Raw genomic sequence first — 27146 nt, 5'->3', positions numbered from 1 at the left:
GGCGTCTGAGGGGTTAACACGTTGGCTGTGGGCGTTGTGACGCTGACTAGAGGCATCTCTCAGAAGGCTCCGTAATGCCGAAGAGCCAAGGAACCAGGAAATGCCGACCGCGCATGCGCGGGGTTCCAGGAAGCCAGAAGCGTGAAAGGAAAAGCTCGCGCTGCAGCGCGCGAGGCTCTTAAAACCCCCATTCTCCCGCTCCACACTGAAAGACACACAGGCGCCGAGCGCCCGAGTCCCTAGGATGGCGTACACGCGCTTCCAAACAAACGCCGAAGAAGACAAAAATCGAAGCGCCGAGAGGACGGGCAACAATCATTAAATGCGTGCCGAAGAAGCAAACAAAGCGCAAGCAGTGTAAACAACAAAGCGCTGCGAAGCACAAAGCAAAAATAGTCAGACAATATCAGCAAAAGCGATAAGGTAAGACAAAATGCACTTAACTGGCTGCGGAGCAGCAAAGAAAGAGGAAGAGTGACTGTCTCTGTGACCTTTTATACCACATACTCTATGGTTGTTGCCCATGTGTTTCTGGGTATTGTAGTTCTTTTATTTCTATGGCTGCTGGGCATTTCATTAAAGAAATGAGATAGCGTAATCGGAGCCTCCTGTCCTGCAAAAGAATTCCTCAACCTTCAATCCGCGGAAGCACTGAGCGGAAGGAACAGTCTTGCAATACTCAACTACTTAAGTCCTTATTCCAGCAGAAAGGCGGAACAAGGAATCAGTGTAACGATAGCGCTTACGTCAGCGCCATCCCCAGTTTCATGAAAAAGATTAGAGCACCAAAGTAATCCTTGAAAATGTTAGCGCTTACCTCAGTGCGATATAAGCAAACGAGTTCCCTGCCACTGCAGCGCTAACATCAGCGCGATATCAGAAACAAATGCAGCCCAACGAGGAGACGCCTCGCGAGCCACGGGAGGAGCAGAGATCCAGGAAGCTGAGAAACCTCATGGCAACAAACAATGGCCAGAATTACGCGCGCTGACTGCTTGTGCTTGCTGAGTGATGACGTGAATACCCCGCCCATTCCTGCGGCAGGGTACCGGGAATTTGTAGTTCTTCTCCCAGTGTTACGGTAGGCGCCTAGGCTCAGCGCCTGAGAGCAACTGTAGATTCTCCAGTCCCCCTCAGGAGGGGACGTTCATCTGGACCATTCAGGAGAGTATAGCAAGAACTCCACCACCACCAGCAAGAGAAGCAGAACCAAATGTCCTCCACTGTGTGGCTAGCATTCACACTGTGGACAATTTTCTGGACACATTTACCTTTTTGATGGTAGTTGTATTTTGCACGTTGGATTTCAAACATTTTGGCTCTCCAAGAATAGTTTCTTTCACCACGATTGACTCTTTTTTTGATTTCAACTTGTTTCTGTGTATTTTGTTTTGTTGAATTAAATGTAAAGTCACAAATTCAAACACTGGTGCTGTATTTCTTTTCTCAATTTGTTAAATTTATTTTGTTTCATCATACATTTTAAAAAGCCTATTTATTCATAAATAAATTACATATAGGTAATGCTTTTCAGATTGTTTAAAAATGACAAAAATAAAAAATGATGCGTATGTGTATTTCACTGTATCATCGGATGTTCCCTAAGTACTTGGTCACAGCAGCATATAACTGCAAATCAAATTTCACAACTTTGAAATGGCCAAATGAAGATCACATGGTGAGGGAATCTAAAACAGAATAAAAATTAATTTTAAAAATGTATTACATTACAAAATAGACTTATTATAAATGACAAATTTTGAGGACATATTTTCTAAAAACAATCAAAAATAAACCATGTTAATAAACACAGTAGTCAATGTGCTCACACCTACTCATAACCAGTGCAACATCTGTCCCTCAAATATATCCATCCGTAAATGAGTCTCACTCTCTAGTGCATTCAAGTGGAAGCACAAACTGCACCAGCATTTCAAACGGCTGCACAACTCCATTATATGCTTGTAAATGTAAAGAACGCCAGACTAATAGACAAAATCCAGAAATGTGTAATTTATATAATACAGATCCAAACATGTTCCAGTATTTATCAAAGTTATCACCCACGGTTTCTGTTCTCCTCCCAAGAAACCCATTTCTTTGGATTTGAAAACCTAGGGCCAGATGTAGGAGCCTTAATACAGGTCGGAAACGGCCGATGTCGGCCGTTTCCGACCGGTATTAGGGTTTTCAGATGTAGGGGGCTGAAAAATACAGACTCGGTATATTTACCGATTCGGTAAATTACAGAATAGGTCAATATACCGATTCTGTAATTACAAATGTAGGTGGCACAGTTTACAGTGCCACAGGCCCTTAAGAGTCGGTATTTTACCACCCAATCCAATTGGGTGGTAAAATACCGAATCCAGGTGTGCATGCACATGTGTGCATGCACACCTATGCCATGTGACAGACAGACATGCCCTTAGGGCATGTCTGTTTGCCATGCACACATGCCTGTATTTGGGGTGCTAGAGGGTGTCAAAGTGACACCCCCTGCACCCAGCTGGAATCAGTATTTACAGAATCGGTAAATACCGAATCTTAACGAGTCGGTATTTACCGATTCTGTAATACCTACATCCCCTCCCCTCGATTTTACCACTTCTTAAATACCGAATCGGTAAAATTCGGTATTTAAGAAGTGGTAAAATAAAATTACCTCCATCTAGGCCCTAGTCTGGAAAGTTTACAATGATTGCTCCGAATAGAGTTTTTTTGCGATATCACCTTGCTGTTAGCAGATACGAGAGTTTACGTCTGCCATCTTGTGGTACAAATGAAGAACTTCGAAATGGGCCGCGTATGTTTTACCTACTATTGGCCAGATGTAGGAAGCCTAATACCAGTCGGTAACAACCGAAATTACCGAATTTTGGCCGTTACTGACCGGTATTAGGCTTTTCAGATGCAGAAGGCCACATTTCAGGATTCGGTAATTTACTGATTCGGTAATTTAAGAAATCGGTAAATTACCGAATTCTTAAAATACCGATTTGGTAAATTACCAAATCCGTAATGTAGGGAGCACTCAAGTGAGTGCTTCTTACATTTAAGGATTTGTTATTGAGCACCAACTATTAGTTGGTGGTAAATAACGAATTTCTTTTAAAAAGCAATGTTTTGGTTTTTATTCAGTGCCATGTGGCAGACATACATGCCCTTAGGAAATGTATGTGTGCCACATGTGCACCCATGTACTATTCAGGGGTGCAACAGGGTGTCAATGTGACACCCTGCCACCCTTGAAAGGGTTCCCCCTATTACCGATTCGGTCTTTACTGAATCGGTAATTCCCATTCATTCCTATGGGATGAATGGGAATTACTGAATCGGTATTTACCGATTCGGTAAATACCGAATCGGTAAATACGGTTTCTTAATTACTGAATCTTACTGATTCAGTAATTTTTACCGAAAAATTATCTACATCCCATTTACCTATTCTTAAATACCGAATCGGTAAAATTCGGTATTTAAGAATAGGTAAATTGAGATTACCTACATCTGGCCCTGTGTGTTTTCCCAACAATTCGTCATTCTTCAGAGACTCGATGATTAACAAAACATGAAGGGCCCGATGTAGGTAAAAATATTTTACCGGTTCATAAATACCGAATGATACCGAATCGGTATTTAAGAACCGGAAAACCATATGTAGGTAAAAAGTCGGAAAAAAATACCGATTCGGTATGAATCGGTATCCACACTCGGTAATTACTGATTCGGTAAATACCGAATCGGAAATCTCAGAATTGGTAACACCCATTCCCCCGTATGGGCCTCCAGTGTCGGTGTCTCCCATAGGAATGAATGGGAGACACCGAATCGGAGATTACAAAATCGGTATTTACCGAATCGGCATTTACCGAATCGGAAAAATCCGATCTCGAAAATTCGAATACATGACATGTGACCCAGTGAACCAATCAGGGAGACACACCACACCCCACAACAAAGCCTCAGAGAAACCAACCAATCAGATGCCTGTACCACACCCCAGTACCTGGAGGTGGCCACACCCATGCAGGTGCAGAGCAACAGAACTGCAGAGAGAGCTGGAGGAGAGACAGAGGAGCAGGCTGCACTGAGACCAGCATAGCCAAACCATGGAGTCCCAGGAGCCACAAAAGGATGGAGGTGACAGAAAGAGAAAGGTGAAATTCAGCCCAACAGAGCTCCAGGTGCTGGTGGAGGAGGTCGTGCAGCACTACAGTCAGCTGTTTGGGAGACAGTCCCTGCAAGTAGCAGAGTCTGTAAAGAGGAAAATCTGGCTGGCAATACAGAGCAAGGTCAATGCCCTGGGAGTGACTCATCGCAAAATTGAGGACATGAAGAAAAGGTGGTATGATCTGAGGATCACCACCAAAAAGAAGCTTGCCACCCATAGGAAGGAATCAGCAGCCACAGGTGGGGGAAAGAACCGTGCTCCAAGCCTCATAGAACTGGAGCAGCTTGTGGAATCCACCATGGAGCCTGAGAGCATACATGGGATTGGGGATGCTGATAGCTCAGCCAGAGCTGCAAGGAAGAAAGGTAAGATGCATGGACATGTACCCCACCCATTCCCTGGCCCCTTCCCCAATGTGGGTGGCTCACTCACAATCCAGCACACAAGACAGTAGTCACCAGTAATGCATCATGGTAGTCGTAGTCATAGGTACATACATCAAAGCTGACAACACTGAACACTGCATGCCATGCCACACTCCCCATACAGAACCAGTTGAGGCATAAGAAAATGTGTATTAGGAATATGTGTGATGAAAACACACAGCTGATCATTGTCTATGTCTCTCCACAGGAGAGTCATCGCGCAGAGCAGCGCAGGGAGGGGAGTCAAGTGCACCAACAACGTCACAGAGGGAGAAGCCAACAGAGACAGCAGGACCTAGCACTGTCCCTGAGGACACAACAACAAACCACACACCCACACCTACGGAGAAAGACACCACTGCACAGCCCCTGTCACCCCTGCTGTTCGAGACACAGACTCCGGCAGCACCTGCAGGTGCAACTACACCAAGCTCTGGGTCCCCTGTGCATGTGAGGCCAAGGAGGCAGGAAGTACCACCATTACGTATATTGGAAAGCTCCGATGAGGAAGTGGTGGAGGCACCCAGACCGACCACACCACTACTGGCTGGCGACGCATGCCACCAGAGATCATTGGGATCTGGCCATGCAAGTGACCGTGGCCGTAGGGCACGTGAGCAGGATGAGGGGCATAATGTGCAGGGGGTATTTGCAGGGCTGGAAGCGACAATGGTGAGGGTGCAGTGCATGCAGGCCAAAGGAATACTGTCAGTGCAAAGACAGGTGCGCATCCTGAACAGCAGGATGCCGGACATCGATCGGGGGATAAGTGGCATGGCAAAGGGAATGGAGTCCATGGGCAAAGGAATGGAGACAATTGGCAAAGGAATGGAGTCTATGGCAGAGGCGGTGAGGGACATGGGTGGGCGCATGGGTTCCCTCTGCGACAGCCTGGAGAGTGACCACCAAGAAAGGCGCTGGTATAGTCGCGAGGTACAGCAGCTGAATCTTTCAATCAACCGTCTGGCTACTTCTACCACACTGCTATGTCGCCGGTCAGTGACCATGCAAACTGAAATTGTGCACTGCTGCAGTGGCCTGTCCAGGGGGATGGGGAGGGTGACCTCTGCTATGGAGGTTATGCTGACACGGCAGACAGCCACTGATGGCAACACATGTGTGGGGGACACAGAGGAGTCCACTAGCAGGAGTGGAGCCAGCACGCCTGTAAGGGACATTCGTCGGAGCAGCAGAATCCATGCAGATGGCACCGCTCCCACTGCGCAGGTTGACCCCCAGCCCCGTGGCTCCCACAACATCACGCGTAAGCGCAAACTTTAGGAAATCATAATGAACACAGGACAGGTCACAGTGATTTTAACTTTGGCCACCCAGTGTGCAAAGTGAATTTCATTTGATTTTTTTGGTCTTGAATAGTGCAGTTGTGCAAATTAAAGTGAGTGTTCCAAGACATGAACATGCCTGTGTGTCATCACTCTATTAAAAGTATCTGTTGGTGATTTCTGCACGTCGCAGTCTGCCATCTGTAGCAGGTGCTGCTCCTGCTGCAGTGTAATTGGCTGGTACAGTCCCATCATCTATGTCCTCATGATATGTCAGTTCAATCTCTGTGCCCTCCTTGGTGGCAAGATTGTGCAGCATGGCGCAGGTAGCTATTATCTTGCAACAGATAATTGGTGTGTATTGCCGTGCACCTCCACTCTTATGTAGGCACCTAAATCTACTTTTCAGCAGTCCAAAAGTGCGTTCCACCACGCAACGTGTTGTCCTGTGTTCCATGTTATATCGCCTTTCTCTCATGGTGGATGGGTTCAGGTAGGGGGTGAGCACAAATGACCACAGGGCATATGCACTGTCACCTGGGTGGAAAATGGAAAATTTGATTAGTGAAGTTTTCCCTATGTTTCCTTCTGCATGGACTATCAGGGTGTCTCTCACATACTTACCCAGCAGGTCTCCATCACCAAAATCACCTGCCACAAGGCGTCTGTATATCCCACTGTTGGTGATTATGTAGGAGTCGTGGGTACTCCCTGGGTATTTGGCTCCAATGTCCGTAATTATGTTGCCAGCGTTGCAGATCACCTGCAAATTTATGGAATGTGTGGACTTCCGGTTTCGATGTATGTGTTCAGTTGCTGCAGGTGGGCATAGTGGAATGTGCGTCCCATCGATACAGCCTATGATGTGAGGAAACTGGGCAAGTTGATAGAAATTGGTTTTCGTCCTTGCAAGTTCTGCAGGTGTGTCAGGGAACTCGATGTAGTGTTCCATCCTCTGCATCATGGCGTCTAGGAATTTTTGAAAAAACCGTGACAGGCAGCTCCGAGACACCCCACCTACTGTGGCTATCACGTGCTGGTAGCTACCTGAGGCAAGAAGGTGTAGGCAGCACAGCACCTGTACATGGGGTGGGATGGCGTGTGCTCTTGGGGATGGGTGTTCCAGATATGGGTGAAGGTCCCCAATCAAGTCCAGGATGGTTCTGATGTGGAGTTGGTACCTTTGCAGGATCTCAGCTTCAGTCAATTGGAAGAGGGTGATCCTCTGCCTATACACCTGCTCCTCCCTTAGCCAGACCCTCTCTCCTGCTGCCTGTATCCGTAGCCGCCTTGCAATAACGTAAAACGCCGCCATTGTGGTTGCACTATTGCATTTTGGGGCCTTCTTATATATACTGTTCCTGGTTACCACCTGATCCCAATCCATGGTAAATACAGATTCTTAAATACTGATTTTCATGGTATTCGGTATTTTTAGAATTAGCTACATCTCAACAGCCCATTTTTACCATTTCTTATTTACCGATTCGGTAAATATGAATTCTGTATTTTCCGATTCGGATATTTACCATTTCTTATTTACCGAATCGGTAAATCTGTTTTTCGTAATTTCCGATTCGTTTAATACCGAATCGGTGTTTTACCGACTGGTATTTACCGATTCGGTACGTTTTTGGTCACATACATCTCGTTTTTCATATACCGGTCGGTAATGGCCGAAATTACCGAATTTCGGCTGTTACCGACCAGTATTTGGCAACCTACATCGGGCCCGAAATCTTAAGACACAACGAATGTGTCACTTGCGAGTGGCAGGTTTTAAATAGATTTGATAACCAAGGCAGAAAAACATCAACATCATTTTCTGTTGTAGGAAAACTGGTTTATACTGATATTTTAAACATGAAGGTGTAAATACCCAAACATTACGGGAAGAAGTAAACAGAATGTTTTGGAGAAAAGGTTCACTTTTAAGCAACATTTCTATTATTCAGTTCTCACACTGAATACAAATATCACGGGTAGCAAAAAAATTATTTGCAAGTAAAGGTGGACTTTATTAACGAAAATGTATTTTCAGACTAGTGTAACTGAGAACATTACTGCGTTACAAAAAAAACTGCGTATATGCTCAAAAAATCAACTTCCTGCAAGTGTGGCTATTATTTATGGGAATTTTAAACTTGAACATTTAAATGACACGTCTAACCCAGGACCATGAGGCACAGTAACTAATGCATTATAAACTATGCCATGGGGAGTGTGCATCACTAATTACGGGAAAGAAGTTCTACATTGGCAATGCTTATTTACCTTCTAATCAATGTTACGCGCGACACAACACTATCTTGTACTAGCCCCTTTACAGGTGAAAGATGTTCTTCAAATAAGTTGCCCTAGTGATCAACACCTTTCCCCTTCTATGGTCTTCATTCTGAATTTGGAGTTAGTTCTGGACTGGGGTGCAAGGCGGTATTTGTGCCTGAATCTGGATTAATATGAGAAGTACGGACATTTTTAACCTCCTGCCTTCTCCCTATGAAAATTCCACTAACTGTAACCTGTGTTCGTTGGTCCTGCCTAAAAAAGTCAGAATGAGATGGTGAAATTGACATGGGGTAAAAAGAAAACTGAAAGGAGGCTACATACTGAGACGTTCACAAACAGAATTAAAATAACCCTAGAAATTCACTAAAAAAAACAAAGGTTACAGGGAAATTATAGTTAGGCTCATATTTCACTCATACATAACAAGTGAAATTCAGCAGTTGCGGTAACTATAATCAACACCCCCAGAAGGCACTGCTTGTGACTTCACATATTACATCACTTACACAACCACTCACTCACCTAATCAGCCTCACAACACAGCCACTCACCAGTGGTGTAGCAAGGGGGGGGGGGGGTGGGGAGGGGTGGTCTGGCCCAGGTGGCATGAATTTTGGAGGGGGGGGGAGGGTGGCCCCTGCTCTTACATGAGTTATAACGGGCGGCAAATGTGGGAATCACCAGCACCCCACCCGCTCTTCCATGAGGCCACCAGAAAGACAGGGCAGCAAAGATAGGAACCGCCATGGGCGGTAAAGTGTGTTGCTACACCCCTGCCACACACACTCACATAACCACTTACATACCTATTCACACATCTATACAAGCACTCACACATCCACGTACTCACCCTGTCAGCCATTCAAACAGACACCCCCTCTCCAATTCAGCCACACACACACCAAGTCACTTAACAAAAAACCCATTTAAGCCGCAACTCACTCACCCATAGAGCTACTTACACACCGAGCCACTAGCTCATCCAGTCATTCAGATATCCACTCACTCACCCATAGTCACTACACACGCACTTACCTACCCAAAGAGCCACTCACACTGCCAGTTACCCACCCATACAGCCACTGACACACCCTCTCACTCACCAATGCAGCCACTCACACAGCTTGTCACTCACTTACACAGCTGCTCACACACCCACGTATACACCCACACAGCCATTCACACACCCATATGCACAAGGATACATACAGTCAAACAGCCACTCACATTATTGTTGTAAATAGAAGATCCTTGAACCGGGTGTACAAAACAGGTTACGTTTATTCACCCTTTGTTCCAGGTTAAATTCATTAGTGGAAGTAAGGTAGGTGGAATAAAAACCCCACCAGGAGTGACCTCCCTGTTGTTCAGCCAGCCTCATAATGCAGAGCTCAGGAGAATAGGCTTCGTGTTGCGGTAATAACAAGTGCCCTAATCTTGACCCAGGGTGGCATAGTATTCCAAATACGATGACAGCAGAGTCCCAAAAAAGATCAAAAGCACCCTTCCTGAGTAACTGATACTTCTGGTTCCTAACGGCGTCATCCGCGTAAAGTAATTTCGGGACTTTGACATCGTTAATTTTTGGAGCATCTGCTACAATGGTTTTTAGGGTGGAATCCACTTGATTAATGAAAAGGGTAAAGAGCAGGGGGGCGAGAACACACCCTTGCCTAATACCCCGCCCAATCCTAAACTTAGTTGTACACTCACCATGGGTACCGTAACGTACGCAAGTACGTAGTTTGGCGTAAAGGCATGCTAAAAATATAAACAATACCCTCCCGTGCTCCCATTTCAATCAACTTGGCCCAAAGAATTTCGTGGTCCACCAGGTCGAAAGCACTACTCAAATCTGCAAAGCAGAGATAAATAGTGCCCGGCTTGGCCTGCGTATACTTTCCCATCAACAGTTCAAGATTTAGACACTGTTCGATCGTCCCGCGCCCCTTTCTGAACCTAAATTGACATTCTGACAAAATGCCATTGGCCTATACCCATTCTTCCAGCCTGACCAGAAGCACCCTACTCATAACTTTTACTGAAGAATCTAGCAAGGAGATCGGGCGGTAATTCTTCACATCCCCCCGGTCTCCTTTCTTGTATATAGTAATTATGATAGATTCTTCCCAAGTAGGGGGCACCCCATTATAAACTGCTGCGTTAAAAATTTTAACTAAAAGAGGACCCCATAGCTCTGGTACTAATTTATAAATATCAATAGGCACCCCGTCTGGGCCCTGTGCCTTTCCCCCCTTTGCTGGCCCTGATGCTATCCAGAACTTCAGTGACAGTAATGTCCAAAGGCATGATAGGTCAACTGTCCTCTTCCAGAGCCATAGCTTTGTCAGAATCAAAAATACTAGAAAAATGAGAAATCTAAGTTTCACTGTTAACCTTGGATGTTAATTCTGGGACCTTCTCATCTTTAAGGAACGGACAGTTCACTGTGGCCCAAAACAAAGTACAAATATTAGTTTTGGCTGCCTGAGCCAAATTGTCCCAGACCTCCTACTGAAGTTTCGATTTCCTTCTTTTTATGTTAACCCTGTAGCTAGCTTTAAGTTTAAAAACCAGGCTCTTATCTCTAGGTTTGGCTGCCAGTGCCCTTTTTAACTCTTTATGTGCAGAAGTACATGCTTGGTCAAACCACCCCCTTAAGAGGTCTGACTTGCGCTTAACTGAGGTAGTAATCTTGTAATCAATAACAAAGTTAATTCGAATAAAATGCTGAATAATTTCGGGAGTGACGTCAATATCTTCAAGAATCTCAGTGATTTCAGATAAGCAGCTATTTATAATAAAATCAGACGTCATTTCTGCTTTATCCCCTTTCCACCTTAGTCTTGTCCCGTTAGGTCTATAGGGTTCAATATTCTCAATAAGCCCCATACTAGATATCCTGTTCTCTTTCCAGAGAAAGGCCTCTATAGTTATACAGTTATGGTCGCTGAGCAAAATGTCAACGACTTTAAGGGCCAAAGTCCAGGGCGCAAGGCTAGAGGATATACAAATAAAATCAATCACAGTGTTGGCCCCCCGACCTGTAAAAGTGGGGATTGTCTCACCTAGATCATTTTTCTCATTGGCCAAAATAACCATGTCATATGATGCTAAGAGATTGTTCAGGGACTCCCCATACTGATTGTGTTGAAAATGGAGATCTCCGCCTCCATAGCGATTGACCACCCCACAAATATTAAGGTTAGATAGGTGGCAAACAGACGTATTAAAATCCCCTGCCAAAAGCAAATCAAAAACAACATTTGAGCAAATTATGAAGTCATCCAGGGCGCTTGCTAGAGCATTAACCACATGTACCCTGGTGCTATCAAATATATTATTATAAAAATTAATTAAAAGGATATTTCTACCCTCCTTCTGGGAGAGCCATAACATCTGGGAATGTGCCCCAACCAGTACATGTTTTTTAACAATAAAAGGGATTTTGACAGAAATCAAAACCAAGAGCCCACCTTTAGCTCTACCAGATGTAGAAGCCGTGGCGGGTAATTGATATGAGACAAATCCATTATATACTTTAAAATCTTTGCACCACGTTTCCTGGAAGCAGACGATATCAAAAAGGGCCATAAATTCTGACCACCCCAGACAGTCAGATTTGGACTTTAAACCCGCGATAATCCAGCTAGCAATATGGCAACTGGAGAGTCCAGTTGCCATATTGTTACAATGATTACCCCGTAAACTGGTTATAGATGGGTGGATGATGCTTTGTCTATCATCTTCCGGCAATTCCTCGTTACATTCCCCTATTTCACCCTCTAAACTGGCTATCATGCAGACTGCATGGGTCAAAGTTTCTTTAACTACAGGTCCTAAAGTTGTTACAACGGGTCCTTCTCCTGATATTACAGAATCCTCACAGGATAAAGAAGAGGCAAGACCATATTCCAGTCAACCGTTAGAATTTAAACCACTTAAACATTGAAAACGATTGGAGGTAACCACCTGGAATCCGCTCGACATACTTGACTTACTGGGACCTCTCCCTCTGCCCCACCGATGATCATTATTAGGCTGGCCAGTATAATGTCTATAAAAATAACCCAAGGGACGGAGTGAGATACCCTGGTCGTTTGGTGGACGGAAGGTGGCTCTGATCAAAGAAGTGGTTGCAAGATGGGGACTTTTAAAATTGACAATTACACAATCACCCAAAATGTTCTTATGTGAAGTTCCTATCCAGTTGGTTCTGGTGGTGACCAACATCTGGTCTGCCAAAGCAACTGGAAAACCACATTCTCTGTTAAGCCAGGCCACAATCTTATTCTTTAACGATGCATGTATTTCATGGGTACCATCTGGTCCCTCCTCCCTTACTGGTGGGACATTAGTCAGGACTGCCACATATGGTGCGCAGTCAGGTGGTAAATCAGGCCGTGAATAACCATAACGCTTTGTCTTCACAACGTGAGTACTTGGTATATTCCCTACAGACAAAGTAGAGGGTATAATTTGGGGCACAAGGTTGGTAACCACTACCGTATCAGTGCATAAGTCCCCCATAGGCGGCTTCAATGGCTCGCTGGTGCTGCCCTGAGCCGTATCAGCAGATAGCACACAGTTGTTAAGGCCAGGATGGGTTTGCACAAAATCTCCTAGACGTTTCAGTTCCCCAGAAACAATATCAAATTTGTCAAGTAGGGGTTGTAATTTTTTTTCGAACTTAGCATCAATAATACCTATCAGCAACCCTAACTGCTCAGGTGCTAGTTTCAGGCGGGTATTATTCGAAACAGTATCAGAGTCATTGATAGTCTCTTTAGGAGTTGGTTCGATGTTTTTTTTACTTTTACGATTACCCCCCCCCCGTTTAGACAAAGCAGGCCTACTTAAATTTCTTCCAGACCTTAACACCCTCTGGACTTTTGGAGCCGGTGAACAAGGCACCTCAGAATCGTTAAGAGTCTCATTCACCGCCAAAGTGGGCTCTAAACCAAAGGATGTCGGCATGATAATGGGGTCTGGAGAGCCTGTAACACAACTAACATCCACAGAGGGGGTAGACAGAGGAAGAGATGCCTGAGTTGTAATAGGGAGAGGGTTTGAAGAACTCCCCCGTCCTAAGGATTGTCGACGTTCCTTATTAATTTTATCTACCACTTTGACAAGATAGTTGTCAAGAGGGCTACAACAGGGCGGAGATTCCCTCCATTAGTTTTAGACATTGTAAGTGCAAGGAAAAATGGCCCTTCCCAGTAAAGATGGAGTTAACTAAATTAAAATATATAAAATTCCGAAAAGCACAATTTATGAAATGAGAAACCCTAGCAAAAATAGGGATAACAGAGGCAATCTAAAGACTACCATACAATAATAAAATGAGGGGACAATTACACTAAGGGCCCACGATAATATATGGGGAAAAAGTTGGGAGCCTAATCACAATTACCGGATCCAGTTCACAGTTCTACGTGTCCTCAAAGTTTCATAAAACGACAGTCCAGGATCCTTGGCCCGGCCCAGCCTCGTCCTGTCCCGGACTGTCACAGACTGTCCCGCTATTGTCCCAGGCTTCTCCCGCCTTGCTCCCTGCGCGACTCGCGGTACGAGAGGCGTTCTGTCTACTTAAGCGCCTCCGGGCGCGCTGGTGGCGTGATTGCTGCGCGCCTCCCTCAGGCTGCTGGGAGAAGTAGTCCGGCCAGTGGCAACAGAGCCATTCCCCTCACAGCGTGGCCAGTAACTGCTGAGCCGTTCCCCTCACGGCGTGACCGGTAACTGCAGAGCCGTTCCCCTCACGGTGTGACAGGTGAGAAGTAGCTGCCCCCAGAAGCTCAAGGCGCTCCGTCTACTTAAGCGCCTCCGGGTGCGCTGGTGGCGTGATTGCTGCACGCCTCCCTCAGGCTGCTGGGAGAAGTAGTCTGGCCTGTGGCAACAGAGCCGTTCCCCTCACAGCGTGGCCGGTAACTGCTGAGCCGTTCCCCTCACGGCGTGACCGGTAACTGCAGAGCCGTTCCCCTCACGGTGTGACAGGTGAGAAGTAGAGCTGCCCCCCACAATGCATTCTGAAAGTAAAAGATTTACATTGCAAAGAAAAGTATTTACATTGCATTCTCAAATATAACAACATTGAGATTATCCCCATCCCCCTCCCTTGGGGAAGATCCACAATATAACAAATCAACAACACAACCGCAAAGAGCGGTGAAACAAAACTGGGGAACGCACCGCCCCATAACCAACATGTACCAGGGTACATACCACCCTGTGGAACTAAATTGGAGCACTGGGTTCCCACAACCTCACCGGAAAAGGGTACTCACCACCCTAGTGACAGAACTGGGGCACTTAGCTCCCACACCTCACTGCAAAAGGGTACTCACCACCCTAGGAACAAAACTGGAGCACTTAGCTCCCACACCTTACTGCAAAAGGGTACTCACCACCCTAGGAAAAGAACTGGGGCACTTAGCTCCCAACACCTCTTAAAATTGAACTGGGGTTATTAGCTCCCACAACTTCCACTTAATAAGGGTAGGAAAACACACCTCACTATGACCTATAGTTGGTGCACTTAGCTCCCAAAACCTTTGGGGCACAAAGCTCCCACAATTTCACACACCACTCCAAAAACTAAAATGGGGCACCAGTAGGACCCAACACCTTTGAACCAGAACATAATGAAATGAAATGAAAAATTACACTTATATAGCGCATAACCACCCGGAGGCCTCGCAGCGCTTTAGACTGAATACTGTGTCGGGCTGCTGGGTAAGTTAGTACGCTTTTGAAAACAGGTACGTTTTTAGTTCTCTCCTAAATGACATTCAGTTGTTATTTTGTCTGAGGGTTAGAGGCAGGGAATTCCATAGCTTTGCCGCTGCGTGAGTGGAAGAGCGGCCACCCCAGCGGGCTTTCTTGATTTTAGACATGGTTGCCAAATGCAATGAAGCCGAGCGAAGGGCTCTGGATGGTGAGTAAGGTAACACCAGGGGGTACAGAACTGCCGGGCCAGTTCGATGGAAGGAATTGTGCAAAATGCACATGGCCTTAAACTGTGTTCTGGCAGCCACTGGGAGCCAATGGAGTTCTTTTAAGGCATTCCTTGCTGATTGCCAGTGAGGGATGTTGAACAACAATCGGGCGGCACAGTTTTGGGTGACTTGGAGTCTTTTTGTCACTGCTGCTGGGGCTCCTAGATATAGAACCTTTCCATAGTCCAGGCAAGAGAGTATCAGGGCCTGTACCATGACCCTTCTCGCCTGGAATGGAAGTAGGGGGAGCACTTTGCGGAGTATTTTCTTAGCCCCACACATGTGGAGGCAGTTTTGGTAGCTTGGACTGAGAAATCCAGCGCTCTATCAAGCCAGATTCCTAGGCTCTTTATCTGGTCTTTCGGAGGAGGGGGGACACCGAGACATGAAGGCCAGCTAGACGCCAAGGAGGTTGGGGAAGGGTTACCTAGTAACATGATCTAAGTCTTCTCCCCGTTTAGTTTGAGGTGGGAGAGTGGGAGAGGCACACACCACCCCAAAGACTAAACGGGGGCACTCAGATGCACCGCCCCACAACCTCCCCGCAAAAGAGAACACACCTCTCTAAAAACTGAACTGGGGCTCTTAGCCACACCACCCCACAACCTGCCGGCAATGGGGATCACAACTCTCTATGAAGCCAAAACTAAACACTACCCGCCCCACATCCTACACATAATAGGGACAAAGCACCTCCCTACTAACAACAAACCTCACTACCCTGCAGCCACGCCACGAAACAATAATACAGCAAAGAAATGGCTAAAAATTAAGTCTCTAACTCCGGTGAGCGATCTCTCACCCAGGGTGAACACCAAAGTTCCTGTGGCTGCTGGGATCCAAGACCATGTAGTGCAGAAACTTCCTTGTGGCTAATAGAAGAGATACACTTCGAACCAGTAGATTCCGATCCCAGAAAAGCACCATGAGAATCACCATCGCAGTCTCTTTAGGATGTTCAATTAATTTTGCGCTGATAAGAAAAACAGAACACTTTATTTAAAACAGACATCTTGGTTGGCAGGTGCTCCGGCAAAGTGAAACGCACAGGATAACATTGGTGCTTACAGCCACAAGATGGCGGCACATTTTTGACGTTGAGCCGGATGGCTCCAAGACTGTCTATGCAGCAGAGCGCCTGTCAGCAGCAGGGAGCTGCATGGAAGCAAAAACGTGAGGGAAACCATGGAGAGATCTGAGGAGAGAAAACAAAGTAGGTAGGAGATAACGCTGAGCATGTCAGCTCGAGGCACATTTGAAAAGGCAGGTGCCGGTTTGAGTAACTTCAGCGCTCAATGAAAAAAATGTGTTTGCCACAAAACTGATTAACTGAGGACAGTTGAAGTTGAATACCAGACGGGCTTATCAAAAACATACACGAACACAAATGACACGGCTCCCCCGCATTTAATCTCCCCAGAGTCCCAAAAAAGATCAAAAACACCCTTCCTGAATAACTGATACTTCTGGTTCCTCACGGGCAACAGGGAAGTTAACACATAGCGTCCGCTTGTATTCATGAACAAGGAATCAGTCAAACTCCTACCAGACTCTGCCCAGTTTTCCAAGTGTAGAGCCTCACAGGGGTGCTGGTTTTCCTAGCACACGTCACTGGTGCCAATTCCTAAGCAGCAGTTTCTATTGGCAGACCAGATTAGCAGCTTGTCCTGTGACTGTAGAAAGAACAGCTGGGCAAGAGCTACTCCAAAGCAGTAGGATGGCACCAGTCTTCACAGTAGCGGCACAAAAACCAGCAGTAACAGGTCAAACGCCTTGGGTTGCAGGCTGTCCAGATGACAATGGACACTGGTGGAGTTGAGCAAGGCGTTTCCTTTCCTTAAGATCACAGCAGTTCCAATATTTTTGGTAAGGTCCTTATTCCAGTAGGCTCCTTCAAACACAAGTTCCAATTTCTTTTCTTTGTAGGTTCCTTAGTTCCTTAACGACACAGACTCTTTCCTTCACGCTTAGGTTCTTTAAATCATCGCCAAAAATGTTGTAAAGTGAAGATCCTTGAGCCGGGTTGCACAAAACAGGATAAGTTTATTCACGCTTAGTTCAAGGTTAAATTCACTAGAGGAAGTAAGGTAGATGGAATTAAAACCCCACCAGGAGTGACCTCCCTGTCGTTCAGCCTGCTTGCCATCAACTGACACTCTACAGTCAAGCCAGGCACCAAACATTCCATGAGGTCATCAGGCATTTTCACACTCATACTAGCTGAGCAATAGGTAAGAGACAACTAGAGCAAGTAAATACATAAGGCAATTATAACAAATATATATATATGAAAGTAGTATCACTCATTTGTAGTACATCTATTGTACTATTTTAACTTTTATAGTACTTTAGTATATGTGTTTAACAATCATAAACTCCTACACAATACTTACACTCACTGGATGACGTTATCATTGATGTCATTTGAGATGTCATCAGTGATGTTTCTGACCATATCATGAGTGATGTAATATGGGAGGCCAAAAGCAGTGCATTGTGGGGGTGAAAGTAACTATAACTGCTGAATTTCACTGGTTTTGTACGAGTGAAATTGGAGCCTAACTATAACGTCCTTGTAAGCTTTTGTTTTTTAGTGAGTAAAAAAAAAAAAATATATATATATATATATATACACCCACCAACAACCAGGTCGCTCTGTCCCATCACGCTAAGTCGACGGTGGGGAAGCGAACCCCCTAACATCCAAACCAACGTGCTGATCAAATAAACAACAACACTCCGTGCCTTTTTTGTGTGAAAGAAATCAAACCTTGGATTGCTGTGTCGTGGTGTGTTGCGAGAAGGTGCCGCGCTGGTTCTGTTTGTGGATGTATATATATATATATATAACAACACCAGAGTTCCGGTCAAAAACCAGTCTTTCTCACGAGTGGGTCGGCGTAGGGCTCCCGGTCACCCAATACATCCAAAAAGGAACTCCATTCATCAGAATAAACATCACCAACACTCTGGAAATTGCTGTGCACGAAAGATTTAATTTGGCAGGAAAACAACGCGCTTCGCTTTGCAAAGCGAAATGCGTTGTTTTCCTGCCAAATTAAATCTTTCGTGCACAGCAATTTCCAGAGTGCTGGTGATGTTTATTCTGACGAATGGGTACCTTTTTGGATATATATATATATATAGATATATATATATATATATATCCAACACGCCGTCACCTTCCTCGCGCTCTGGACCACCTCCAGCCAGGAAAAAGCCAACGGACACCGACCAGTTAAAGTGCTCCAAATTTTTATTTAAGGTGCAGTAGAAACCTCATGACGTTTCGGCTCGCAAGAGCCTTGTTCACATGACAATGTTCATTTAGAGAAAACACCATTTTATAATGCCAGTGATTGGGTAAAATTCGTCACATGGGAGGGTAGTGTTGTGTCATAGTGAACATAGAAGAAATACTGGCAAGTCTCCAAAGTATAATTTTCGGAAAACAGATATAAACCAACGTTTTGAAATAAAGAATTACGGTAAAATGCCCGACTTTTACTCAAAAGGAATATAAATCACTTTCAATTTAAACAGAGGTCATATAAGCAAAATACAAAAATTTCATCATATTTTTTGCTAGCTTAATAGGACTGAGAATGTCAATTATTGGTGAAATACCCAAATACTCAATACAGTACTGACTATACGCTGTAATATAATAAAGTGCAAATGCATATTGTTTTTATTTATTTATGTGCAAAATTCGCAATAGTGCAATTTCTAATGTGCAAAAACTAGCAATGGTGCAAAGACTTGCAATGTGCAATATATTGCATAATAGTGCAAATATTATCAGTTGTCACATGATAGGTTACCTACCTAAATCTAGGGTCCTATCATTTAAATACTGTATTCTGTATATCAAATTTGTACATATCAATGACCACATATACGGTTAAAATATTTACAAAAAATATTGAGATCAACAGTTCTATGTAAATGCTCTTGATGAAAAAGTCAAAAGAACATACTATGTGCTCTTAGGGGACCTCCGCTTCTAAACTATCTCTATTCTATGTCACTATGTTCAGAAATAATAATCACCGTGAATAAAGTGCATAAAGGGACTGAGTATGGATGACTATCAGGGACCAAGGACCCAATTAGTCTGCCATATTCAGTCATACCCATCAAGAATGAAATCAGACTTTTTATCAATTGGCAGTAAATACAGGTTGATGTCAGTTCCAAAACAAAGAACTTGAATATTTTGAATATTTTTATGCTACACTGTATAATTCCCAGCCGGGCTAAAATTACATCAGTATTCTGAATGACAGTCAATACTGTGTTAGTACAAAATTTGCTAAGGTAAACATGTATACAGATCCTCCATTACATTGAGTCCCCCCGGGCTCATGGTGTTAAGTAAAAGAATATATTTAGTCTCAAGACTCCTCAGTTTATTCTCTCTGTCTCCACCCCTTCTACTGACTAGTATGGAATCAATTACCCAGTATTTGAGCAAGCTGTTATTACTCTGGTGGATTTCCCTGAAATTTCGGGCCACTGGGTAAGTATTGTCACCGTTGGCAGTAGCACGTAGATGTTGCAAAATGCGCTTATGTACAGCATGCTTCGTGCTACCCACATATCTTAGTGAGCAAGGGCATTGGAGAACATAAACCGCAAATTCGGTTTTACAGGTTAAAACCTGTGTTATAGGATGAGGATGGTCAGTGAAACCGTCCATGTATGTTCTAGTGTTTTCTCCATGGACACACGCCTTGCAGGTTTTACAGCGATAAAATCCTTTGTTCGGTTGCCACCAAGATGTTTTATTAAATGGCTCTGGACTAGTGTCAACAATTTTATCTCTAAGGGAAGGTGCTTTACTGAAAGTAAGTGAGATCTTGTTTGGAAGAGTGGCTCCAATGATGGAATCTCGGGTAACAAGAGGCCAATGTTTGTTTTGATTTTGTATAATTCTTTATGTTGCCTGCTATATCCTGTTATCATGCGGAACTTCTTGTCCTCTGAACACACACTGTTGTCAGATTCCCCAATCTCAAGTAGCGATTGTTTCATAGTATTAGTCAAGAGTTCCTCCCTAGTTGACAACATGGATTTTTCTATAGCTTTGTGAATTACATGTATAGAATATCCACGTTCCAAAAACCGTTTTTTACTGTCTTCCTGAGCTACCTTCAGCTCTGTGGGATTGCTACATACTCGGCGTAAACAAAGCATTTCCCCATAGGGGATGCTCGAGATTAAATGCGCCGGGTGAGCACTAGCTGCATGAAGTATACTATTTCCAGCAGTTCTTTTTCGGAAAATTCTACTTTCAAGATGTCCATCATGAATATATAATTCAGTGTCCAAAAAAGTGATAGACTCTTGACTAAGGGTGGCAGTGAACTTTAGGTTGAGGTTATTGTTGTTTAAACTCTCAATGAAACTCAAAGCTTCCTCCTTACTACCTCTCCATATAATCATCAAATTGTCTATAAAACGATACCACTGATCAGGTTATTGTAAACAATGTTGTGGTAGTTAGGCCTGAGGACCAACTCCTCCCAAGCTCCCATGTGCAAGCATGCAAAGCTCGGGGAGAAGCTGGCCCCCATTGCTACACCCTGAAGTTGGCGGTATAGCTGGTGATTAAACAAAAACAAATTATTTGTCAGACAGAAACGAAGCATGCTCAATAACATTTTGTTATGGTCTTCAAATTCAGAGCCCCTTTTCCCCAGGTAGTGTTTTGCTGCCGCAATACCATCAAACTGTGAAATGCTGGTATACAGTGATGTTACATCCAGCGAGATCAGCCAATCCCCCACTACCCATTCAATGTCCATGATTTTAGTTAACAAGTCCCCAATATCCTTAATGTATGAGTCTAAATTCCGCACGTAACCCTGTAAAAAATAATCAATGTAAACAGAGGTGTGCTACAGAAGACTGCCTCTAGCAGAAATTATAGGTCTGCCCGGTGGATGTTGGGGATCTATGCACTTTAGGTAAAAAGTACAATATGGGTGTTATAGGATGGTCAACTTTTAAATATTTGTATTCAGCTTCGCTGATAAGTTTAGAAGCCTTCCACTTAGTCAGTTTTTGATGGTAGTTCGTTTTAACCATTGTTAATATTTGCATCTGAACTCGTTCATAACATGTACGATCGTTGAGTTGAGCATAAGCTTCTTGGTCGTAGTAGGTTTTAGACATGAGGACTACATTGCCCCCTTTATCACTTCCCCTCACAATGATGTCTTTGTCTTGTGAAAGCCTTTTAGTCAAAGCCTCATATCGTTGTGTGCAATCATTATGTTGCCATTTCATTTTCTTTCTATTTATTGTCTCGCCATGTAGTTGTTTTAAGTCCCCCACCACATTCTCATGGAAGACGTCTATATTGTCTCTGGGCAAGACTGGTACGAAAATGGAAGGTGGCCTGAAATGGGTTTTTGTCGAGATTCTGTTGCCCATTTCATCAAATGTTTTATCTTCATTTACATGGATATCCTCATAGCCAGCTCCCTCTGTTTCCCAAAGTTCCGTAATGATTCTCGTACCTTGTGTGGCAATCATAGTATCGCTATTCAAGTTCATAGTTTGGGCTGTGTTGTTTTTATTCCTGTCCTTCAAAGTGTAGAATTTTCGTAGTTTTAATTTGCGAACTGCCTTATACACATCACAACGAGTGGCCGCATAGTTGAAATTGCAAGGAGAGGCGTAGGTCAAGCCCAATTTAAGAATTTCCTCCTCATTTGCTGTTAATTTTAATGGTGTTAGGTTGACGATAGTGCAGTTCTTGTCCCCTGCTAATCCTGTGCGAAAGCAGCTCCCTGCCCCCGACCTCGTCCCCGTCCTCGTTTTTTCTTTTGAAATCCTCCTTTTTGCCGCCCTGTTTCTTTGGCGCCTTCGATAATTTGCCCATTTGCGGCTTGACCTCTCTGATTTCGCGGCCTTAGTGATTTCACTCTCTCCTGATATAAAAAAGCAATTTCCTGACCAGGTGAAGGTTTGGGTCCAATGTCCGCCTGTATTTGTTTATGGCGGTCTGGTTCCGATTCTGTTTCAATGTCAGAGCTAAAGGTGGAGTTAGATGAGGCTGTGGAGTCTGATGCCGTCGGTTTTTGACAAACGGTCTTAGATTTAGGTAGAGGTGGCTTAGCTGCTCCCTTACGGAGTGAGTCATATTTACGAGAAAACGTACAAATCTGACCCAACTCGTAATCATTACGATCCCTCGCAAATTTATAGGCTTTTCTTTCAGTGATTTTAGCTTCCTCCTTCCTAAGACGCTCATTCATAGCTTTTAGCAGACGTGTCCGCTCCTCCTCTTCCCCCATGGCCTCCAACTCTTCCTGAATACTAGCTATTTCACCCAACAGCTTAGCTCTGTCAATATCGGCATATTTTATTAAAATCTGGACCTGACGTCGTGATGCGTCCAAATTGCATTCAGCCCACTCCCTCAAGAGCTCAGGATTGGGGTCCTCATGTGTTGGGGCAGTTAATATACGGAGACCCCGTGGAATTCAGTTTACCTCAATTTAGCTTTGTAATGATTTGGATTCCCACCATTTGGATTGTTCTAGGCGGGATTTCTTTTCAAGAGTCTTTATTAAGTCTTTCATCGCGCTGTTATTACTGCCACTAGCGTCATCATTAATTCTTCCTCTGATGTCAATAGGAAGAGGGGTGCTATCAGAAAACATCGTGGCTGCCAATGTTTCCCGGTCCCGAACATTGTCATTAGACATCTCTGCAATGCCCTCAAAAGATGAATACGTATGGCGTTTTCACTTGTACAGATAAATAACCGCCAGCGTACTCAGCCGTGCACTGTAACTTCTTTCCCCCAAAGACCGGCCAGCGTGCTTACTTGTACTGAGGTAGATGTTTTTCGGAACTTCAATCTTCCATGCCGCGAAGTCGCGGACTACCTCGATCAAGATTTCACCACAGCAGCTCAGCCTGTAGCTCATTCGGTCGGTGGGGGTCAGGCGCTTTACTCCTTCCGGGGTAACCACATCCAGGACGATGTTCTTGAAACTGCTTCCGGTTTAGGCGCCGTCCGTTTCAAGAAGGGTCTCATGTCAAAGCCGGTCCGGAAACAACACGGCTAAAATATCCAACACGCCGTCACCTTCCTCGTGCTCTGGACCACCTCCAGCCAGGAAAAAGCCAACGGACACGGACCAGTTAAAGTACTCCAAATTTTTATTTAAGGTGCAGTAGAAGCCTCATGACGTTTCGGCTCGCAAGAGCCTTGTTCACATGACAATGTCATTTAGAGAAAACACCATTTTATAATGGGTAAAATTCGTCACATTGGAGGGTAGTGTTGTGTCATAGTGAACATAGAAGAAATACTGGCAAGTCTCCAAAGTATAATTTTCGGAAAACAGATATAAACCAACGTTTTGAAATAAAGAATTCGGTAAAATACCCGACTTTTACTCAAAAGGAATATAAATCACTTTAAATTTAAACAGAGGTCATATAAGCAAAATACAAAAATTTCATCATATTTTTTGCTAGCTTAATAGGACTGAGAATGTCAATTATTGGTGAAATACTCAATACAATACTGACTATACGCTGTAATATAATAAAGTGCAAATGCTTATTGTTTTATATATATATATATATATGTGCAAAATTCGCAATAGTGCAATTTCTAATGTGCAAAAACTAGCAATGGTGCAAAGACTTGCAATGTGCAATATATTGCATAATAGTGCAAATATTATCAGTTGTCACATGATAGGTTGCCTACCTAAATCTAGGGTCCTATCATTTAAATACTTTATTCTGTATATCAAATTTATACATATCAATGACCACATATACGGTTAAAATATATTCAAAAAATATTGAGATCAACAGTCCTATGTAAATGCTCTTGATGAAAAAGTCAAAAGAACATACTATGTGCTCTTAGGGGACCTCCGCTTCTATACTATCTCTATTCTATGCCACTATGTTCAGAAATAATAATCACCGTGAATAAAGTGCATAAAGGGACTGAGTATGGTGCCAATTCCTAAGCAGCAGTTTCTATTGGCAGACCAGATTAGCAGCATGTCCTGTGACTGTAGAAAGAACAGCTGGGCAAGAGCTACTCCAAAGCAGTAGGATGGCACCAGTCTTCACAGTAGCGGCACAAAAACCAGCAGTAACAGGTCAAACGCCTTGGGCTGCAGGCTGTCCAGACGACAATGGACACTGGTGGAGTTGAGCAAGGCGTTTCCTTTCCTTAAGATTACAGCAGTTCCAATATGTTTAGTAAGGTCCTTATTCCAGTAGGCTCCTTCAAACACAAGTTTCAATTTCTCACAAAACAGGATAAGCTTATTCACGCTTAGTTCAAGGTTAAATTCACTAGAGGAAGTAAGGTAGATGGAATCAAAACCCCACCAGGAGTGACCTCCATGTCGTTCAGCCTGCCTGCCATCAACTGACACTCTACAGTCAAGCCAGGCACCAAACATTCCATGAGGTCATCAGGTATTTTCACACTCATACTAGCTGAGCAACAGGTAAGAGACAACTAGAGCAAGTAAATACATAAGGCAATTATAACAAATATATATATACGAAAGTAGTAGCACTCATTTGTAGTACATCTATTGTACTATTTTAACTTTTATAGTACTTTAGTATATGTGTTTAACAATCATAAATTCCTACACAATACTTACACTCACTGGATGACGTTATCAGTGATGTCATTTGAGATGTCATCAGTGATGTTTCTGACCATATCATGAGTGATGTAATATGGGAAACCAAAAGCAGTGAATCGTGGGGGTGAAAGTAACTATAACTGCTGAATTTCACTGGTTTTGTATGTGTGAAATTGGAGCCTAACTATAACGTCCTTGTAAGCTTTGGTTTTTTAGTGAGTAAAAAAAAAATATATATATATATATATATATATATATATATACACCCACCAACAACCAGGTCGCTCTGTCCTATCACGGTAAGCCGACGGCGGGGAAGCGAACCCCCTAATATCAAAACCAACGTGCTGACCAAATAAACAACAACACTCCGTGCCTTTTTTGTGTGAAAGAAATCAAACCTTGGATTGCTGTGTCGTGGTGTGTTGCAAGAAGGTGTCGCGCTGGTTCTGTTTGTGGATATATATATATATATATATATAACAACACCAGAGTTCCGGTCAAAAACCAGTCACGTTCATGAGTGGGTCGGCGTAGGGCTCCCGGTCACCCAATACATCCAAAAAGGAACTCCATTCATTAGAATAAACATCACCAACACTCTGGAAATTGCTGTGTACAAAAGATTTAATTTGGCAGGAAAACAACGTGCTTCGCTTTGTTTTCGTGGGGAATTAATTCCTGTTCAATCCAGAGGTCCCCTATGGGGCAAATAGTCCAACAGGTATCTTCAGTAAGCGCCACGGACCTGTGTTGCAGAGTGTTGTAAAAAGGGGGTGTGCCCTTTGAACACCTCTCTGCAACACAGCTGCCTGGCGCATACTGGAGGTACCTGGTGGGCTAGTTGGCTCACAGGGGACCTCAGGATTGAAGAGGAATTAATTCCCCAAACTAGCTCACTACTATTCCTGAAAAGTAAATTTAACTGTACTTACCAGTAACTTGAATTTCCTTCCACAGGATATCATTGCCTGATATATAAAATATATATTAATTGAAAAAATATTAAATAAAAAAAATATTACATTTTCAATATTTTTTAAAACTTTTTTTCAATTTATATTAAAAATATGTAATGTAATTTAAAAAATAAAATATCTAAAAATAAATAATTTAAAATAATGTAGTAAATCGGTATAAAAAAATATAACAATTAATACATTTAAAAATTATCATTTACAAAACCTTTGAAATTCCCGGAAAAAACCATAGGTTTCAGCCACTTTATATTTAGGAATTAGCATTTAAAAAACCTTAGAAATTCACTAAAAAACCATAGGTTTCACACACGTTATAGTTTGGAATTAGCATTTAAAAAAGCTTAGAATTTCACTGAAAAAAACATAGGTTTCACACATGTTATGGTTAGCTGGACATTTCACTCATACAAAACCATTGAAATTCCCCCGTTATAGTTAGTCCAGCTAACTATAACTCGCGCGCCGGCAGTGCACTGCTGATGACGTCACATATTACATCACTCATGACATCACTGATGATATCATCCAGTGAATGTGTGTCTTTCTGAAAAATACATATGTTTTATATATGTATATCTAAAGGTCAATGGAAGAATAAATGTGTAAATAAGTGTCTAAATGGATGTTTATTTTTGTAAAAATGTTTATATAACTGAATTAATAAGTGTATCTTAGTGAATACATGTATTAGCGAGTAATGTTTAAATATGTACATATCTTTATCAGTGTCTCACTTTGTTTGTAAGTGGCTTCATGGGTTGGTGACTAGCTACATGAGTGTCGATATGGGTTATTAGTTAGTTTTTAGAGTATCAGTATGAGTGTCTGTATGGTTTGGTGGGGGGTATTACTTACCGCATAGATGCATGAATGGGTGACTCACTGTTTGTATGTGTTTGAAGACAGCATGTGTGCAGGACTGTATGGGTGGATGAGTGTGTTTGTATGGGTGTGGTAGTGAGTGAATGACTGTCTCAATAGTATCTTTTAGTGTAACTACATATGTTTTAAACTAGTATATGTGAGTATTGATGTATATAAGTGAGTATATGTGAGAGTGAGAGATTGTAAGAGTACCTGTATAAATAAGTATGTGTTTCTATAAGTGATTGTTTAAGAGAGTAAGTATGTGTATGATTCTGTAGAAGTAAGTGTAGTGGTGGGTGTAAAGCTGTATATGCAAGTAAATGGATGTTTATTTGCATGTGTGAGTATGTGTGTGAGTAACTCTATGGATGAGTGTCGGTGTGTAACAGGATGTATAGGTGTATGAGTACATATGATGAGTGAGTACATGTATGAGTGCCTATATAGAACTGTTAGTGAATTACTGCATTTGTATGTATA

The sequence above is a fragment of the Lissotriton vulgaris genome, chromosome 4_1 (genome assembly GCF_964263255.1).
Source record: "Lissotriton vulgaris chromosome 4_1, aLisVul1.2, whole genome shotgun sequence".
Classification (NCBI taxonomy): Eukaryota; Metazoa; Chordata; class Amphibia; order Caudata; family Salamandridae; genus Lissotriton; species Lissotriton vulgaris.
This window is presented reverse-complemented; position numbering follows the sequence as displayed.